This window comes from Apostichopus japonicus, chromosome 6 (assembly GCF_037975245.1).
Source record: "Apostichopus japonicus isolate 1M-3 chromosome 6, ASM3797524v1, whole genome shotgun sequence".
Classification (NCBI taxonomy): domain Eukaryota; kingdom Metazoa; phylum Echinodermata; class Holothuroidea; order Aspidochirotida; family Stichopodidae; genus Apostichopus; species Apostichopus japonicus.
This window is the reverse complement of record NC_092566.1, coordinates 6,107,885-6,123,214: the sequence shown is the minus strand read 5'-3', so window position 1 is coordinate 6,123,214 and position 15,330 is coordinate 6,107,885. Positions and strand designations below refer to the sequence as shown.

Sequence of the window (15,330 nt, the reverse complement as noted above, 5' to 3'; positions counted from 1 at the left end):
TTAGAAAGTTATTGAAATTTTCCCATTCCGACACAGAAATCGTCAACAATTGTAATCCAGTATCCATCTCATTGTAATTTAGTTGTATCTTAGTTGACTCACACTAGTCCGCTTCAACAATGCTTCACACCACCGAGAGCGCACCCCCCACCCCCTCACCCTACATCACTGAAATACTTACCCCTGTTCGAAACCTCCGCCCCATCCCAACGCACACCCAGGCACCCACCCACATTAAATCGCTTGAGTTAATTCTCCTCGAACACAATAAAAGTTGCGTTTACGACAGTCTCTTAAAAATAACGTCATATATAACATCATAATGCAAGAAAGAGAGGACTGTCATCGCAGTCTAAGCTTTCAGTTATATCGAAATCTCAATCTTCATAAAACTCGGTTATTCTGACAGTTTCGTCAATGATCTTGCCCTTTCGTGTCACCTTACGTGAGTCACCTTAGAGGTATATGGCAGCGGTAACACTAACAGTGGAGGCGTTTCAATTTTGAGAATTTTACAAGCAGTAAAACAATACTTTATTATTTTATAAGTCGAAAAGTTTAAAACGATACATCGTTTTGTCTTAAAAATCTTACGAAAATGAATAAACGATTTTTTTTTTTTACTTGAAATGTCTTGTAGGTACTTATTATTTCATATATGACCGTCGTAACAAATGGATTTTCTTCTTTGGTGGTCAGGACTAGATTAAAGAAGAATTCCGAGGGTTCGAAAGCAAAAAAAAAAAAAAAAAAAAAAAAAAAAAAAACGAAGGAGAGACGAGAACTCGTTCAAAACTGTTGAAAAACTCAAGAATCAAGGTAGTGTAGCTAAATTGTCTCGCAAATGTACCATCACAAAAGTCACAAACTTCGAAAATGCGCATGCGCAAAAGACAGGAAAGGAAGTGACGGAAAACAGGAGATGATAATTTCGCTTAAGTCTGTTTGAGGCAAACGAGAGTTTAGCTCACTTTTCCAGGTCAATGTGTGAATACAACGATTGTAAGAATATCGTCGGTGACGTCACTGGTTTTTGTATACAAGCTAAAAGAATGACTTAAGGCAGATTTTAGTCTTGATATGTCAAAGCCCAAGTAAGAAATAATTAAAGTGATGGCAAACTTGTATTACCCTTTGAAGTATTTTTAATCTCTGGCATGCTCCTTTAAGGTTAAATTAACTTGGTGACGTCAGTTCCTCGCTGCAGACCTAAATGTTAATGGTAATCCATAATTATAAATTCTATTAACTCAGCCAAAACATTTTTAATTTAACATGAAATAACAGAGCCCCTTCGGCGGACAATCAACACCATTGTTCTTAAAAAAAAACATCATGCTTTGTAAAACTGTTATGTAGGGTCACATTAAAGTGCTCAGGTTTGACCTTATGTTCTGTGTTGGAATTAGTGATTCAACCCCTTTACGTCATGAGGTTCAGATGTTTAAACTATTACAAACGTAAAACTATATATATATATATATATAGTTTTACGTTTGTAATAGTTTGACTTTTAACTTTTAAAACGCCCTCATTATCAAAAGATATCCTAAACTTGGTGTTGTAATAAGAGAACCAATTTAGCTTCACCTGCCCTCCCTGTTATGATATTCCTCTACTCATTGTGTTCACTGTTATGCACTAACTTACCTTTCCAATCTCTAGACTCGATTCTGATCTTCTCTTCTTTATTCCAAGATGAAAAGTAACTATCGAATACCAGTAGTCCTTGAATCTATAAAGCAAAATTAGGGAATAAAAAAATAGTAATTGCCATTTAACCTTTTCGGGCCAAGGGTGCGTTGGGTTTTTATTGGATGTCCTAAATCTTTCAACATCCACTATATTCTATTGGTCAATTCGCTTACAAATTTACTACACAATCGGGGCGTTAATCTCTGGACCAATCAGGAAGCTTAATTTGACCGTTCGACCCAACTTTCAGCTTCAAATGGAATCATGAATCAAACAAGACAATAACACCATTTCAAAAGGTAAACTAAGGCGAAAAGGATGTAATTTGTCCAATTTCTGAGAATGACCTTCGGATGAAAAAGGTTTTCATGAAAAGTTCAACGCCCTTAAAGATCTCGTGGGAGGAAATTAGGCCTCAAGTGGGTTTATTTCATTCGTCGATTCGATTATCTGCCCGGCCCTCACTAAAAAATAAAATAAAAAATAAAATGAAATACAGTGTATTCTCTGTTTCCAGTATTCTCGTACGTAATTAATGACTAATTACAGAAAATGTCTACAGAGGGCTTCTATGTGGCTGGGTACAGTCTTAAATTATAATATCGTGACAAATCGGTGAGAACATGACCAGTTCCATTCACAGTTACTATGGAAACAGAAATGGCAGTTTCCGGTGACCACCATGTAAGCTGTTAGGGAGTTACCCGGAGAAGAGAAACCTATTTGAAGCGGCATCCGACAAGTAGACTGTATTTTAATAAATAGACTAGGATCTCAAATGAGTGAAGTAGACTGCAAGGCGTGATCTCGAGAATATTATCCAGTATACCAAATTAGGATTGTTCTCTAAATCTAGTAGATCAATGGTCGGTGTGAAGTCGGGTATACAGAAATATAGGGAGATGGGGAGGGAGAGGCAGGAGAGGATGGGAAGGGAGGCTGAATACATGTAGATCAGCAAACTGTACGCGGTGCATTTATATCTGAAGTTGGAATTTCTTCACACATAGACCTTACATGTCATAAGTCACAACCCAAAGCATTTCAAGCATGTTATGTAGTCCCTGCAAGGCTGCAAGCACTGAAGCCAACTAATTCTACCCATCTAATAACACATGTAATTTATTATGTATTTAGACCTTTTAACCTTGTACACTTAAGAAACACTTCGTTACTTATTAAAAACCACTTCCTATCACCTTATTGAAGTCGTGGCTTGTCAAAGAGGACGCTTGACAATGCGTGATTGTGTAAAAGTAAGTATCTAATGTGGTCGGATCAATGGCGGAGATTTTCAAGTTTTGAGATGGTCTTTGTTCCGGCTGAAGGAATGAAAAGATTTGAAATCTTTCCTTACATGTTTACTATTAATAATAAATACATGCCCTACCCTTGATTTCTCCAAAATTTTGTTGACGACTGTTTCTCTACGAAAAAGAAGAGACACGTGTGCAGGAGCAGATATACCTCAGGAACTTATCGGCTTCCGTTTCTAGAGATGTTTACTTCGTAACATTTAGGGTAGCATTAATAAATAATGCACAATTCAGTTGACTGGCACTATACAGTTCATTTAACTTTCGACAGGGTACCACCGCTTCTAGCAAGGGTATTGTTGCTGTTGGGAGATGGTCATACAGATAGCGACTATAGCGACCCCAGTTGTCAAATCAAACCACCCCTCCCCCTACCCCGGATTAGTTACCTGTCTTTGTCTCTTACAAAACCCCATATAGTTGAAAAGTTAACTGAGCCTACATAAAGTATGTGTACCTGTATAGGATACATTCATACAATGCTCAACCTATATTAAATTCCTTCTCTTTTTTTATAGTCAGAAATAACAAGTACCCCAAGTTTTGGAACTTTAGACTGAGCAAAAAAATGCTTATAATAGACGCATATTATTCAGCGTTTAATCAAACGGTATATCTCAAACAATTTCAGCACTTTTTGGTCACTTTTTAGTGAACCATTCATTATTGTGCGCTCTTATGGGTCCTTCCAAACCTATTTCCGAATTTGTTTATATATTGCATATATTATGTAATATTGTATATATGTAATATTGTATATATGTATATATATTGTATATATATATTGTAATATGTATGCATATGTATATATAAATTGAGGGCGGTAGCTTGATGGAAAGATGATGGAGGAGGGCGGCATATATAACTTAGAGGAATATGAAATTTAATTTCAAAACGTTCTTCTCAAATGCTTCATTGTTTATGAGTAAACATCTATCGTTTCCCAGTGCTAGACGTAACGCCTACAAATATTATACCAAGCATGCGTTTGGTTTCAAAGTTGGGTATGGCGAGTTCTTTTGATTCTTACTTGTCCGGTGTTACATACGTTTATTTACACTGTCGTCTGCGCACACGTGTGTTTTTAAGCATTCCACGCATTTAAAAGCATCTTAAAAAGGGATTGAAGAAGCAGTTATGCCATTCGGTGTATGACCTGACCTTATCATTCTCATCTATATAGAAACGTTTAATTATGACAGTAATTATTTTTACTCATTTATTTTTTATTTTTAATCTTCGATCAGGGACGTTTTATGCAACCGTTAAATCAAATTCATGATAGTAACAGTCCCATGACACTACGCGCCAATAAATCAACAAGTAATGATCTCGAAATGTCATTACCGCAGTCTATATAATTCCATACTAACACATTATCAAACAAGATAAGATTTACATTTTGGATTGAAAGGTCACGTCACTGAAGTCGTCGTGTCTTGACTGGGACATTCCGATAGTCGGTTGTAGCCAGTCATTTAGTGCTGCCGAACCTCTATCTCTGTTCTGTACAGATTTCCACGTTTAAAGACCATGATTACCATATCAGTGAGTATGACGTCATAGCTATAGTAGTTTGTGTTTCACTACTACAATTATTTTATGTTTATAGTTTGCGCGTGTCGGCTACAAAAAAATCATTGCTTGTTTTCACTCAGGTATAACTATACCCTGTCAATACGTTGTGTCGCGCACGTGGGCACACTGTGGTGGCATCCGCGCTCCTCCTTACTCTCTATATTGCTTTCAAAATATTTCAACCAAATTGCAAAGATCGACTGCGGTCTAACATGGGCTAATCTTGCTACGCCTTAATATGACCTGCCTCTAGGTTAAGAGTGAGTGTTAAATTTGTTGTATTCGACGAGATTTGATCCATAAATTAGCGACAGACATTACCGGTAATAAAAGAAAACAAAAACACGAAAATATAGTGTTCCTCTTCCAACTCGGCGGCAAGGTGCGATCAGCTTGTAACTTTCTCGAACAACTTGGCTACAAATCTCGTATATTATCCAACAGAAGACAACATAAGATTGCCATTTGCACATCTTTGTATTAAATGCTTCATTTAGGAAAGAGTAATATTTCGACAAACTAAACTTTGTCACGCATTATAACAATATGGCCAGTATTCCTACCATACCGAGACGGAAATGTATGCAAGATACTAACAATGTCATATTTTGCAATCCATCTAGTCACGTGGTGAGTTTTAAATTAAAGCTATATATTGACAAAGCAAGCTCTTATTTTAGTCTAGCTTATAGACGTCTTCAATGTAGGGTCTAACTTATAGTTTAAGGTAACGACGCAAGATAGAACTTAGCTAGAACTAATTGGCAAGGAAATAGTCAACTAAAAGGAATACATTTCACCTTCGCTCAATGTCATGTGGTGTTATGCAAATGAAAACAGGATTTCTTGGATTCCAACCACTTGTGTATAGTTTCTTAAATTTTGAAGAAAGCTATTTTACCCGATTTTGGAAACTTCCTCCTGTGACGGTTCATACTTTTTTACACAAATAGCTGTGATGCATTTTAATTTTTCCAAGTACTAAAATTGTGATTACAAGAACGAAAACCACTTAATAGATTTAATTAGTTTTTCAACAACTGTATTCATTTCGAACAAAGAAATTTTTTGTTTGTACATTGTATACAATGTTTGATCATTAGTCTTGATATGGTATATTGATTGATAACAATGGCTAGATCTGTATGATTATTAATTAGTTAATATGGAAAGAAAGATTAACTTACGTAAGTGACTGTTGATGATGAATGTGAGTTGTAGAATGCAATATAAGGTTGTCTCAATTTTTTATTCCAACTGGCCTCTGTCGATTTGTCGGATTTAGATTTTTATTTTTATTGTACTCAAAAAGCAAGTTTCCAACATGAACACCTAAAGTTCGTTGAAAGTGATAGACGTGAAGGCCAAATACATATTATAACAGGAAAGGTAACCACGGCTTCACCACCACGCGCATCTGATTGTTTTTAAGTGTAAATATATCAGAAGCTGCGAAATCTACGGAGGCATTGTAATTCCATATACGTATTGATAAACGGGGAAACCACATCATTCTCTTCTCCGCAATACAGAGATTGACCAAAAAGGAATTTGTAACATATTTAAACATTTGAAAACACTGCAGATGTTATTCAGAAAGATCGATTCCTAATTTTCTACTCGATGTAGTCATGGAAATTTGTGCTGTCTGGACATACAAACCTAACCGTAAGCCACGCTACGTTGGAAAATAGACAAGTCTCGAGAAAGGAACATTATGGTAGCTAGTATTAGTGTATATAGTCTTTACGGAACGCCAGGAGAACTCATGGAAGTCAAATTTCTTTGTATCTAGGCCCTACGCTTTTGTTTGAAAATGTTAGTTGTTGAAGGACGAGGGACTGGGGATGATGTCGATACGGTAGTGTAAGAGAGGAAATGGTATAAACGGCCTGCACTAACTAATCTCAGATTGATTACATATTCAGTGTGTAAGAAATTAGGAGACTCACCCCAATAACCCCCCCCCCCCTCCCCGCAACCCCTTACCTTCCAACGGCTCAGTACATTTTCAGGCAAAGGTTGCACATCTGAGAAAACTTAGTTGACAAGTGCGTTAACCTTTGGAGGATGCGTCGCTGAACAAATTGTTTGGAGAAAAATCCTTACCTTCATCCTCTTCATTAAGTCACATAAGCCCCTTACCGCCAACTGTATTAACACACAGCTTAAATAACGAAATGGCGGGTATACTCTACCGTTAAATGTACTTTTGTACGTTCACTGAGTGCAAATCGTTCAATACAACAATACCAACATCCTACCTGACAGCTGACTCGAAAACTTGCAATAGAGGTGTTACAGATATCGACGATCGTAGACTCAGTGCCGACACATTCCTTAACCATACCAACCTACACCTTACTCAACTTATTTTTAGAACGTTTTTACGGGAGACATTTTAGGCGTTAATGCGTACCATTCCAACCGCCGTTTATTCATCAAGCCGGTGGGCGCAAGCGTCATGATACAAGCAACAGTGGACAAGGTCATGGTTGGCCCTTGAACTTTTAACGTTTGTCCGTGGAAACTGACCGTCGACAGTCAATTTGAGATGTGAACGAGAGTTCAGCTTGTAATAAATCTCATCTGACATAATTATAGGGATATTACCTAAATACTGAATATGTTCAATAATTTTCGAATGATTTCAAACATGATAAGTAGAACTTTGGCTGGGTCTAGTGATGGCATAATGAAAGGAAATGGCTTACATAAGCCCTGAAGACTTAGTTTCGATAACAGTTAATGGATCAGAACTATAGGCCTACATATACCTACCACGCCCTGCCCCCTTTGATGACGTAAGGAGTCAGCCCTGTTACAATATATACGCAGTAAGGGAGAATATGTGCTGTTAGTTTATTGCGTATGTGTTATTGTAGAGATGAACAAAATCCAACTAGGCCTATGTAGTCATGACGCTAACAATCCATTCATATAAGAGAAGTTTGTTGTACCGTGCTTTACATAGAAACTTTAGGCAGGTTTCTGATTACTTTACTTTATGGTTATGTTAATTACAATCATAATTGCTCCTTTTGAGGCGAGACGAATATGGTACTCTGTATTGTATGTGCACATAAACAATTCCTTGATTTCTTAAGTCAATCTGGGTGTGAAAAATAGTAGGGGGGGGGGGTTATGATCATGAAAGGAACCAATTGTCTCTAAACGGAGTTTTTGGTTGACTTTCGTCTTATTAGATATACTAAAATCCCATAACCATAAATGAAATTAGCATTAGTTACCAAGTAATATTTAAAACTATGAAGAAACCATGTAAGACTTCCATGAAGAAACCAAACAACCTAAAAGAACGTAGAGAAGGATCTTATTTGTACTAATTACAATATAATGTTATTTCGAGTAGCTCTGGACAACCGCTAAAAGTGCCGACCAAACGCAAAAGGTCGCATTACAATTTACGCGCTAAATATTAAGCTCACAGTACTGTATAGATGACATATTAATATAACATATCTGATGCCCAGGCCAACAAGCTGGGGTGCTTTACATAACTATAACAATATTAGAGACAAATTATTCCTCAAGGACATGAACAACAAACAGAACAAATAACAAATATAAGGTTTAAGACTTCGGCGACTAATAATTTATACGTGGTTGAGACACTAGACAGTCGACCTTCACGGGCGGTTGAATCTTAGCGATTTCGCATCTTAGGTGTAGAATCTTCCATACTATCTATTGTTCTTCGTAAGTGTGAAAACTGTATTACAAAAGTCGTTAACAAATATTTTGCTACATTCTTTTGGAATAACAAAATTTCACTGCCAGACAGATATTTCGAGGCCAGTTATTGTAGCGCCAATGGGAGTTTACTTATATGTGTATTTGTGGTTGCCATGGTGGGTAAATAATGTTACTAAGCTTGTACTGAGCTCACCGGTTCCCTCCAATTAAATCACCTTTATGCTTACTATCCCCCAACTGACCCTATCCGGAGTCCTTGTCCGGCTGTTCCTATTCGACAGAGCTCTGGTAATGTGACAACCAAGACCAGGTCACGATTGCAACTTGTTATTCAAAATCTTCTTGCCACCACCATGCCTCCAGGGGCGTAGCGAGCGGGGGGGTGTGGGGGTGTCACACCCCCCCCCCAATAATTTGGCCGCTGTCGGCAAATTTTGGGTCTGTCGGCAAAAGGAGAAAAGGTGAAGAGAGCGGAAGGGGAAGAAAGAAGGAAAGCTGAATAGAGAAAAGGAGAACGGGAGCTTCTTCCGTGCCAAATTTGACTTAAAATATGCACCAGATTGCATCTAAGGACGTTTCAAAACTAAAAATTTTCCAAAGGGGAGGGGTAGACCCCCTACCCTTAGACCCCTCCCCCATTTCAGTCACCACTTCCAGATCCGTCGGCAAATCAAATTTGACTTAAAATATGCACCAGATTGCATCTAACGTTTCAAAACGAAAAATTTTCCAAAGGGGAGGGGTAGACCCCCTACCCTTAGACCCCTCCCCCATTTCAGTCACCACTTCCAGATCCGTCGGCATATCAAATTTGACTTAAAATATGCACCAGATTGCATCTAAGGACGTTTCAAAACTAAAAATTTTCCAAAGGGGAGGGGTAGACCCCCTACCCTTAGACCCCTCCCCCATTTCAGTCACCACTTCCAGATCAGTCGGCAAATCAAATTCTCCACACCCCCCAACAAAAACCCCTTCGCTACGCCCCTGCATGCCTCCCCCACCCCCGCCCACCCCTCCAGGCAACCATACATGGGGACAATGCCTGGTACACTATGCTTTCCGATGACGAATTGTTAACAGCTTAACCTCAGTGAGAAGATTGTGACATGGGTACGAATGCAGAAGGGATCCATACAACAAAATGGCGCTATAAAGCCAAAACATTAGCAAAGAATATATAAGGACAGTTATTGTATTCCATGCACAATAATGATAAAAAATATCGGATTCATTAATGAGGCTCGTTTCCCCCTGTCCGTGATACGTTGCTCCCTGATTTGGATCCCGCAGGGATGCCTCTTTAAACCCTTCCAAGTTTCGTCAGCTGACACCCCCCCCCCCCCCTATACCCCGGATATGGAAAGTATATATCTCTTCCCTATATAACTACAATAGCCTCCGAGTCGCGTTGTGTTGCTCGAACTTCAGATTCAAAATAAGACATCAAATTGGAAAATGGAAACTAAATTATATAATAATGTGCCAGTTTAACCCTACTCTATCAATCTTTGAACGGTGATTAATGCTAACTCCAAAGTTGACCTCGACCATGTTTTAGCCAGGCATCATCAATTTCAAAACATTTCTTACTACTTAAAGTTTGATTTCTAAACAATAAGTTCAAGATTTCTTCGAAGCAATAGAACTAAAATCATCGGCACGCGTCTACGTTTTGACCTTCTAAAATATCATTAAAGAGCACGTCTTATATAAAGATATGTGAGTCAATCCTTGATGGTTTAATCTATTTCCCTCTCCAAGCTGCCATGGCCATTCTGAAATCCAGTGAAGATCCAACACATTGAAGGAGGAAGGGATGGCGGTATATAAGTTGCAATCCCTAATATAACCAAGAGCCCCACCCTCCCCTTACCTCCACTCCACTCCCCTCCCCTCACACACACTCGCAACATGACAATAAATTTGTAAAGATTACACACGCCTTTCTGTATTCAATGTTTCACATAACAATGGATTCACTAGAGCTTTGATGACTTGTGCCTCAAGGAAGAAGTTCGTTTGTCTGTTAATCTTAATTAATTCCCGCACACAAATGTCAGATATGTCTAATGATAAACGGTTACCTTTTCGACCAAAAAATAATAAATTGTACATAACACCTTTAACAGGAGAGAAAATGTTTTAAAGGGGCACGGTATTTTACCTGCATCCCTCACCCTCCCCCCCCCCCAACCCTGGAAAGTCATTGTTACAACCCTCAATGAAAATCTCTAGAAAGTGCCGTGGACCTGATGAAAGTTGAATAAATATTCAACATCTGGTTTCTCCCTTTTCCTCTTCTATTTTTCTTTTGGCGCCCAAATTCATTTATTCCCAGTAACAAGCATATACAGTATGTCCTCACTGAAAATAATGAAATTGTCCTACACAAGTATAGCATTATGACTTTGGAACTTTCAAGAATAACAACACTGCAGACAACAGTTAAGTGTATAAAAGGACATAGCTGTCAGTTCTATCACCTCAGACTGTAATCGCCCGTGAAAACTACAAGTTTACGAGCTTGGACACCGTTATCTTCTAGGGCAGTAGACATGTAAACTGTTTACCTATTTGATTGTTTTCTTGTGAATAACTGATCTGGCCACAACAGAAGGAAAACACAAACAGTTTTGTTACGCTTAATGTGGCGAGCGGAAAACCTTGTCGTGTAGTGCAAGTTGGCATGAACGAATGATTTACATTTTGCGGTGATTATTTTTGGAACCGACACAAAGTCACAATTCACAATAGACGCATTCGTCCGTAAATTTGCGCCACTGTAAGAACGGAGCAAAAAAAGTTCTAACGCTGGTTGAATGTAACGTCAGTTGTTTTGACATGGGACTGCGACAACGAACGTAGACTTTTTATTATTAAATGAAGACGTCGCGGCAAACGAATCGCAGACTGCTTGACATTTAAGTGCTTATTTTGTCATTGCCTTATTTGTGGTGGAAAAAAAAAATGAAGTTACGCGCATTTTTCGTAAGACTTGATTAAGAGCAGAAGCAAATCCAACGATCACCTGATTACTATGTTACAGATGTGCCTGTAAAATATTCTTTATATTAAAGATTAATTGAGACGAATTCCATAAAATAGGTCTAAAAAATACCAACAAGTAAAGAATTAACTACCCCCCCCCAAAAAAAAAAAAGAAAGAGAAGAAAAGGAGATAAAATCTATAGTCCAACACAATTTATAGTTCACATACAGGAACAATAAAGACAAGCTTTAATGCACTTCATGTGAAGATACTCATGTAAAGGACTAGCTTGTGATTTACTAAATTACATAATGGTAGGATAATATGATACTTAGGTAGCCTAACCACTTGGTAACAATAACGACTTTTGTCTACTACGTATTTAAAATTAGCTGATGGCTATAATGTGGAATTATGAAAGGGCTTTAAATGCCAACGATAAGTATTGGTATTCTCTTCAAAAAAGAACTAGGAGTTTACAAATACATGTTTTGTGAGACAGATGTAAGAGACAGACAATTTATATTTTGTTCACATGTCTAAATACGTAACACGGAGATATTACCTTGAAAAGTCAATGAACTGACTGAAGTGGCATCTTACCATTTATGTTGGTGTGTTTGACTCGTAAATGCTGTTTATTTCAGAGGAGAAAACACTTTCTGATTTAGAGTAGAATTAATACATGAATGCTCCTAACATAATATCTCACCATGTTCCCATCTTCTCACGGTCGCGCTCTCACTTACAACTTCGACCCTTTTCTGTGAATTCAAATGACCGTAACGCCAGATATTAGGAGATTCATTCACTCCTTGTACAAAGATGCCAACGGATAGCGGTTTGGGCTTTTGGAACCGTTCACCCCTATCAGTTGTTAAGCCACACATCGATTGGTAAATTTAGTTCGAGTCAGATTGTTAAAAGTTGGATATTCAAAGAATGTTGTAGATTCAACTGAGTACTGACGGGAACGGTTGGTAATCGATAGTTCTGACTACATATAGATGAACGCCTATTTACTGCGCTTAAAGTTTTGAAGACTTCAATTTATCGGACTCAATTATTCTTGAAGATGAAGAGACCTTTTCACAATGGGACCCTTTCGCCACACAGCAGGCCATATATTGGTAGCAAGTGGTCTCAAATATATGGTTTTCTCTGAAGAGCAAGTTTATCCTAATTGATCCCGTTCAATTGATGTATCAATAATATAAGGACGCCGTTAAACTGGTGTGTATACATAAAAGGATATCCATACACGATGCTTTGTGATTCAAGCGACTCGTCACGAGTGATAACTCAATTGACGTAACATCGTAAGGTTTCAGTCTCGATCAAGGGGACTATATATATGGTTAGGGTGTCCGCATATAAAGCGGGAGGCCCTGGTTCGAATCCTAGTGGAGACTGGAAGTTTCTTTCACTGTTCTTGATTTTCCAACTTATACTACAACTTCAATCAAATCAACTTGCACTGACATATACGCATGAGCCTGTGCTCTTCAGCGCCATATGATATGATATTGAAGCTCTCTACAAGATTCCCTACATATACCGTTCGGTGTTTTACTAATTTTTTGACGCACAGCCATATATGAGTTATTACAATCAACGACAAAACATAGCCCACATTTACTTAAACATCTCATAAGGCTGCCAATTGTTTTGGAAACATTAAGAAATATAATTTTCGAGCATATTAACTTCTGAATATTACTAATTACCGGTAACGGATTAAAAATAGTCAAGCCTCCAAAGAGTTAACGAGTTCACCTACATTTAAGTAATCGCGGTATATATAGCAAACCGTGATCGCTGAAGAATCCAGTTGCGGTTTTTATAGTTGATGAAGATCTAATGTCGATTTTGACACATCATAATCAAACAAAATCTTCCGAAATATTTTGATAGAGGTTTTTACGATATGAATATCGGAATAACATGGCAAGTGTCAATATGACAGGCATATCTTACAAACCGTCATGGTTTATCATCTAATAGTGACCGTTGTGTGATAAAATTTTATGGGGTGCGACAGAAAAGCCGCCCGACCGTCAAAATGATTTGCGTTTAATTTATTACAATACTTTTGTAAGTCCATGATTACCTGGTGTAAAAATTTGAAGCCTGGAATTCGAACATTTGTTGTGATAAAAAATTACCTTTAAAACGGCGGCTATGAGATATATAAATTACGAGTTCAGAACGGTATTTCAAGTACAACGTTCTAGTAACTGAGCATGCGCATGATGCCGCGTTAAGTTAAAAAAAAACAAAAAAACATTAGAGCTAGGCCAACTGAAGAAAATTGTTCGGCACCGGCAATAGATTTTCTTTGTTAATGTATATTAAATGATATTATAACGTGTCCTGCTCTACATTTCTTGCCACACCCGCACCCCATCACCCACCACCACTACCATTCTATCACCCTATCTCCACTACCCTCGCGTCTCCCTCCCCCAATCAACCCACCACCACTATTTTCTCATCACCTCACCACAATTCTTCCTTATCAGAAGGTTGGATTATTTCCAACATTATACACACACATGGGCTACACATATGTTCCATAGCGCTACCCGTGTATCTGAGTTATTTTCCAAGGTTTCATAAACTTGCAACATTACTACCATCGTTGTCAGATAATTCAAATATTTGTATTTATACATTAGGAGTTTTGAATAGTAACTTAGACCATGGAGCTATAAACAGACTCACACATTCCTTAAATTAAATAACTTGCCCATGATTCTGTAAAATGTTATCTTCAGCAATATAAACAAACAAAAACTCAGTTAATAAAGATTATTTATTTCTCATTAGAAGTATAGGCCTATGCATATATACGTGTAGGATTCCCTGTCTTAATTACCGTCTGTTGGAATATCGCTTACATTATACCGATGTACACCACCATTTCGCTATATACACGGTAGTCATGACTGCAACTCTTTGTTACTTGATAACCCTGTAGGAACCTATGATCGTATGTCTGCTCTGCTAACATAACTGGTACCCTAGGCATGCATCAAGGCAACCATCTGAGGCCCAATTGGTTAGATATTAATTGTGTAATTTCTGTTACATTAGCATCATGCCAGTTTCTTGACAGCGATAGTCTTACGCATACATCTTGTGTGGTATAATTCACCCACAAAAATGTAAGCGTTTAAATTCGACGCGTCGTAATGTTAAGGCCGCTACAGATTGACCATAAACTTGGTGTCCATTAATATGTCCAACCTGATTGATAAGGCGAACCTGGCTTGACAAACGCACAATCGTAGTAATTGAGCCAAAAAAAAAAATGCCAAGCGAGGTGTTAATCTTCTACATGCGCCGAAGTGAAGTCAGAGTCCACCCAATATGGGGATCCCATATATTGTCAAAGCAAAAACGTTAATCTACCCTTATGAGATTGTATAATTGCTCCTCGTGTTTATTTACGCATCTTGTGTTAACACAAAAATGTTTTTAGTTCATCTGTCCAAGTTGGAACCTGACATTAGGTTACCAGGGGTGTGAAGGGGATCACTTTATCCAGCGCGGTCCACTGAAGGGAGGACTACCACAGGGGATAATAAGTTGGAGAAGTTTTTTTCTTCTTTTCGTTTGACTGTTTAAGGAGCATTCTGTATGTGATCTGCATACAGCCGGGATGATCCCGGGCAATAATATTTCCAACTTCGTGCAACAGCAGTGTAGCGTACACCGAACGTAGACCGGGCATGACACGCTATACCATAGATATCCATGTAACGGTTTACAGTAATGTTAACGTCACATGTTGCACACTATAGTATGCTAGGTTAGTGATGCCACGTTCTACAGTTATAGCACTATAATACAGAATAATGCTAGCATGTTATGTCAAACTAATGCTGCATTTCACATTTTACAGTAATGTTGAATAGGTCTTGTGATATCCCATGCACCACATTATACGGAGCAGGTTACCATAGCAACCACTCACTGTAGCCCATGTAACCCTACGCCATCGTGATCCGAGTATATATGATCATATAT

At 38.1% G+C, this 15,330-nt stretch overlaps 1 protein-coding gene across 4 annotated transcripts in view; it reads right to left on the bottom strand.

Annotated features, from left to right (window-relative positions):
• LOC139968800 (protein NDNF-like) overlaps window positions 1–15,330 on the bottom strand; it is an 88,437-nt gene that overhangs the window by 56,719 nt on the left and 16,388 nt on the right. The window contains exons 1-2 of one of the 4 annotated variants that reach the window (XM_071973210.1): window positions 12,011–12,069; window positions 1,651–1,735 (exon numbers count right to left, since the gene is read on the bottom strand). The gene's annotated coding sequence lies outside the window, so the exon portion shown is untranslated. Of the gene's footprint in view, window positions 1–1,650; window positions 1,736–5,776; window positions 5,826–11,901; window positions 11,922–12,010; window positions 12,070–15,330 lie in introns of those variants that run through there. The other 3 variants (XM_071973213.1, XM_071973212.1, XM_071973209.1) reach the window with 3 other exon arrangements.